Here is a 6295-nt window from a genome sequence, read left to right as displayed (position 1 = left end):
AAAAGTTTGAATTCCACTACATAAAGTAGAAAATACATTATTTTCCATCATCAACCTGTCTTCCTGCTAACTATATTTCATTTTTGTATTTTCCTTTAAAAGTATGTACGATACATATTCTTTCTTTCCCGATAGTGAAATTATATGTTTAATATTAGATATGTCACATTCCTGCAGGTATGGATTAATAAGTAACAATAAATATAATAAAATTCCCTCCAGTCATCACCCCTCCAAGTATGTCACAATACATTTTACATATACATCAAATGCCCACAAATACTGTAGACTGCATATATTCATAAAGAACAGCTTTTATCACAAATTCGCATGCCAGAAGAAACGCAGGAAGAGAGTGTGACAAAGGTAGCTTATTCTTTTTTTTTTTTTTTTTTTGGCACAAAGTGTAAAGGTTTTTTTTTAATTATGTGTAACACAAAGTTATTTAAGTCAATAAATTTTAAAGGAATTTCACATGTTCTGATTCTTTCCACTGCCAATCACCTTAGTTCCTCCAAACTCATAATCTTCAAGATAAAATAGCCCTTTCAAAAAGAAGTTATCGTGTGAGTCAGCCCACAATTCTTTTAGTTAGGCTTCTTTGATCTCCAATGAAATATGGACACACTTCAAAATTCCCCACCTGTAATCTTTGGGATCCAATTTCCTCAAGCGATTTACTTTAGGACCATGTTTAGGGTCAGGCGATGGATCTGCCTGGTTCTGAATTTGACACCCTCTAAAAATGTATTAGGTTCAAATCATATTCACTCCTAAGCCATCACACCCTAGAAACAGTACAGATCATTGGGATATGCCAATACCTAAGGTAAAAAGTTTGTTAGGTTTTTCATAGTTTCCATAGTTTGGCAGCTCTGTCTTGTAGTTCTTTCCCACAGATCTAACACGTAGTTCTATGAGTAAAGGAAACCACACAGTTAATCTATGAGGCGTTTCCAACGATGTAGGTTTACAGAAAAGGTTATTCTTTCTAACACACCCTATATCACACTGCCTCTTCCTCTTAAACAGAAGTAATTTTTTAAAATTTTTCCAGAAGCTGAATATAACCTTCCAAGACTTGAGTTTAAATCACACTCTGTGATGTTCTTGAAATTTCTACCACTGTAAGTTATCAAGCACTCAAGTCGAGGCAACAGAGTCACATTTTGGTAACAAAAATGAGACATGTATCAGAATTCTCCTTACTGACAGTCTGCCCCTCTCAAAAGTAATACTTGCAAAGATCATCAAAATAAAGCTGTGGTGAACAAGTAAACACTTAGAGAAAACAAAGCGAAATGGTTAGAGCCCTCAAGGAGTTGTCTTCTTTCAAGAGAGACTGCCATGCAGTCTGTTATAAGCATTCATATATTAGAGGATAATAAAAAGAAACTTGATAGAGGTTCCATCAAACACTTAAAAAGACTTTTTCAAACGTTTTAGTCCAGAGCAGACATTCTACCACCTCCATGTGAACTAGAGGCACAAAATGAGCCCAACAGAGACTCCTCAAATGTCCCAAGAGCAGGTACTAGACACCAGCAATGGCCTGCTGGGGTACTTTGAAGAAGACTAGCAGGCCTGCCTCTAAAAGAAATATAATTCTGCAACAGCCCATGGTTTCACCACTAAAGTCACATGCAGGGTTATATTGCATAGCCACTGGCTGCCTTCAAATAGATAACCTAAGAGAGGTATAAATGAGTCAGATACAACCCAGCCCCCAGGAGTTCGTTTTTAGCTAGGATGGACAAATGTGTACTGTATAGTAAATGCAAAAATAAAGCATACCCAAATGCTAAGGGAACAATTCATAGGAGGTAAATAATTCCAAGATCTATTAAGGTTTCAAAGAAGAGGGCACAACTAATGTACACATGTAATTTTCCCCCAAGCTTTCTGTATTAAACCTTGATTATTTTACAATCAAAGAAAACAGTATTAAACACACATCAAGTAATAACAACCCATTAGGTCTTGAATTAGGGTGGGTTAAAACATGGCTTTTTACAAGGAGAGAGAACAAAAGAGGCGAAGGCACAGGTCCTGGATGACTGCTTGTACAAAGTAAAGGTGTGTTCATAGCCAAAGTGCTGTGAAGAATGCAAATGGGAAAAGGGAGACAGGATAGGAAGACTAAACATAAAAATATATAAATTCCTACCAGATGTTTAGGGACTTCCAGTACCTTGCAACTAGTTAGTCTATATCCCATAGGCAGTGGGGATTAATCAAAGGTTACTGAGAGAGTAACGAAATCACCTATACTAGAAGGAAGAACATTATGGTAGCTGTAAATAGCAGGGATGGGAGGAAAAAGATGGAGAGAGAGATCCACTAGGTCATTATAGTAGAGCTTATCAGGTAGGAGGGTGCTGTAGTATTACAGCAGTGGCAGACCTATCTGTTCTTCATCTTCTTTCTTAACCCGTGCCACCTGTAGCAGTGGCAATGCACAGACACTGCAGCAGTAGAATCAGGAACCGGTGGATACGTGGAAGTGGGAATGGAAGAGGAAGGGGTCCCAAATTACCCTATGGGTTCTAATCTAGATGAATGGAGACTAGATGTTAGATACAAATGGTTAAAAACAAAGTTGTTTAGAGGACAGGTCTGACATGTCCCCACAGCAGGAAGGCCTCGGGCAACATGCGATTATGAAGTACCTGGTGGCAGCTGGGAGGTGAGGAAAAGTTTTGGGTCTCTAGCCAGCTCTCCCGCAAAAGAACTGGTTGCCCAAAGGGTATTTCCTGTGCCTGCCTCATTGGTGAGTAGCAGCATTTACCCATTTCTCAAGGATGCCCAACTTCCACAATGGGAGTCCACTTAGATGCGTTAAACTTCAAAACTGTTTCAGACAATGAAAGTTTTCAATCAAGAGTGAGGGATTAAAAAGGAAGAGAAGAAGAAAGATGGGAAAGGTGAATTTTCTGAGCAACTATCAAGTTTCAGGTACTTGTTAGGCCCTTTCAGATATGTTCTCTCTTAATCTGCCATCTTATACACAGGGGCACTAAAGGTTTAAGATGCATCAGAGCTGTGTCCCAAGTCACAGAGCTAGTCCTTGGTAGAGTCTGGAAGCAGGCTAGGCTCACTCAGAAACCTGACTGCGATTTCAAACAAAAGGCACTCACAACATTCTTTCCATTTAGGTCTGATAACATTTTATCACTGAACTAAGTCAATTTCCTTGTTATTTGATCCATTTGCAGTGTAATTAAAAATGTGATTACCAAACAGAAAAAGAAATGCTGAGGCTAAAAAAAAAAAAATCTTATAATTGAAATTTTTCAGACCAAACTGAGAAAATATAAAAGCAATTTCCACAGCACCTACCAGTGATTCCACCCTGGATCTTTAAGGCCTGAAGGTCTAATACCCATTGGCTATTAGTCTATTGGTCTATCATAGTACAGTCCTGATAACTTGCTTTGGGTTTTACACCAAGCTCTGAGGTTCTAGTACTGATCTTTAATTTCAATCTATCCTCATAGATTTGCTCTATCCAAACAAAAGAATAGTGTGAATTAATTTATGAATCACAGAATTTTTGCATATGTGGTTTATACCATCTTGAACCAATTTTCTGTGAACAATGAGATGAGGAAAACATCTGGCTCAAAAATTGCTAGGCCAGGTGATATAATATCCTTTTCCCTCTTCCTTTTCCTCTTCTTTAAATAGAGGCCCATCCTTGTTTACAGGATGAGGGCAAGAGGTAAAATCCTTTCCAAAAAGGAAGTAGTGTGTGATATTGTTATTAAGGTATTGTGTAAAACTGTTACACAGGCTGTCTAAGGAAATTTATCAAAAAAGTAGCTAAGCTCTCACCTATGTGGATAGTCACCTGTGAGAAGTCTGATGGAGCACTGAGGGATAGTGGGAAATCAAAGGCTCCAGGGAGGTCTTTCTTTTAACTCACTCATGCTGCTAAGCCTGTGTCTCTGAACCAGTTAAATGGAAGTTACATGTTCCTCCCTGACAGGGATGTTCTAAAGCACAAATAAGCTGGTGGAGGAGGTTGAGAGAAAAAAGGAAAAATTTGCTGAATTTGCTCATTGAATATATATTTAGCACAGAACCCTAATATGAATGCATTACTCCCATCGCACAGATGAGAACACTGCAACTCAAAGATTAATGTCAGGGCAAACTCTTTGCTCAGAGTTTTTAAAAAGGCAAAGCCAGGATTCACAATAAAATTCCTTTGACATAAAATCCATGCTCTTCCCATTTTTCCATTATTCTATCTTGAGCATATGGCAGCACATGCATTATTAAGATGAGTTTATATATTATTTTTATAGTTTACCGAATCTAAGAAACATATTCTTTTTTAGATTCATCATTCATTATTTTGCAAACCACTAGTAAAGAAAAATACTGCCAATAATATTATGAAAACCACCAATTGTAAGTTGCATCAGAATTTCAGAGATGTTCAAATGTGAATGAAATGAAACAAATATACAGCTTAGAATAAAGTACAGAAATAGAACGACCAAGTAGAACCATTTTTCTTTCTTTCTTTTTTTTAATCCCACCACTGCCCCGCCACCACCAACCCCCTGTCCCCCGGCCCACTTTCCCCTCTTGGTGTCCATACATTTGTTCTCTACATCTGTGTGTCTATTTCTGCCTTGTAAACCAGTTCATCTGTACCATTTTTCTAGATTCCACATATATGCGTTAATATACGATATTTGTTTTTCTCTTTCTGGCTTACTTCACTCTGTATGACAGTCTCTAGGTCCATCCACATCTTTACAAATGACCCAATTTCATAGAACCATTTTTTTAATTTCACCAAAAAGGTCACAAATTTGATTCTTTTAAGATTTGCCAAGTATTTCAAAACTTTAATGATACTGATACATTTATTCAGTCAATAAATTACATATTCATTTAACTACTATGTGCTTAACACTGCCGCAACTCTCAAGGCCATGTTATCAAAAACTAACAATCAAGTCACCAAACGTTTTACCAGAAAATATCAATGTTAACAACAACAACAAAAATATCAATCAAGTAAGTGCTCTGGGTATGAGGACAGAAGACTGCAAAGGCAGGAGGTAACACAAAGCAGGGAGTAGTCAGTTCTTCCAGAGACAAGTCCTCAGTCTCTTCTGCAGAACACAAAGGCTGGTTAGTTGCAGTGGTTACCTCTTGTCTCTCTTACAACTGACTGACTTCAAATGCAAAGCTCACAACTTTAATATGAAAACCAAATAAAGAAATTAGAGTCGGAGTTATCTGTTTATCCTTCTTCATCTTTTAAAAGAAGACTTGTGGGGCTTCCCTGGTGGCGCAGTGGTTGAGAGTCTGCCTGCCAATGCAGAGGACACGGGTTCGAGCCCTGGTCTGGGAAGGTCCCACATGCCGTGGAGCAACTGAGCCTGTGAGCCACAATTATTGAGCCTGCGCGTCTGGAGTCTGTGCTCCGCAACAAGAGAGGCCGCGATAATGAGAGGCCAGCGCACCGTGATGAAGAGTGGCCCCCACTTGCCGCAACTGGAGAAAGCCCTCACACAGAAACGAAGACCCAACACAGCCATAAATAAATAAATAAATAAAGTTAAAAAAAAAAAAAAGAAGACTTGTGGCCTTTCAGAGTGGCACAGAAATCCTTGCAATGGGGCATGGTTTAACTGGAACCTGCCCCAGCCTGCCCTGGAGTCTTCCAGACTTTGCATGTCACCTCCTACACCTATCATGTTCCTGGTTTGGTCTTTGGGCTCCTGGAAAGGCTCTGGGATCGTCTTTTGGTTGACCCACACCCCAGCATTGTCACTGAGTCAGTCCTGTTGGAACAAGGTTCTATGTTCTCTAGGAGTGTGCATGAACCCCCAGGGAAGTCCTGGCAACCACCTGATGTGTGCCCTGGGTAATATGGCAAGGACATGGCAACCTTCTTTTTTTTTTTTTTTTTTGGCTGCACTGTGCGGCTTGCAAATTGTAGTTCCCCAACCAGGGATTGAACCCAGGCCACCACAGTGAAAGGGCTGAGTGCTAACCACTGGACCGCCAGGGAAGTCCCAGACACGGTTTACTTCCTTTCAGATTTCTGTTTCATACCAGTCAGTGAACTTATTGTAGCCTGACAGATTCTGGGTAGAAACACAGTCATTCCCTTCTTAACACCAAAGCCAATTACCTGTCCTGTTAATTGACACAGCAAACTTTAAATTAATTAATATAAGAAGAAAATTCCTAACTACCTTTTTTTTAAATTGAAGTATAGTTGACTTACAATATTATATTACTTTCAGGTATACAACATAGTGATTCA

General features: G+C 39.1%; 1 non-coding gene across 1 annotated transcript; it reads right to left on the bottom strand.

Annotated features, from left to right (window-relative positions):
- Window positions 1–873: 873 nt before the first annotated feature.
- LOC118905581 lies at window positions 874–1006 on the bottom strand. Its single transcript, XR_005022286.1, has one exon. It is a non-coding gene; the product is annotated as a small nucleolar RNA SNORA18 (small nucleolar RNA).
- Window positions 1007–6295: the final 5289 nt, after the last annotated feature.

The sequence above is a fragment of the Balaenoptera musculus genome, chromosome 12 (assembly GCF_009873245.2).
Source record: "Balaenoptera musculus isolate JJ_BM4_2016_0621 chromosome 12, mBalMus1.pri.v3, whole genome shotgun sequence".
NCBI classification, from domain to species: Eukaryota; Metazoa; Chordata; class Mammalia; order Artiodactyla; family Balaenopteridae; genus Balaenoptera; species Balaenoptera musculus.
Note: the sequence above shows the minus strand (reverse complement) of the source record. Positions and strands in the feature narration are given on the sequence as shown.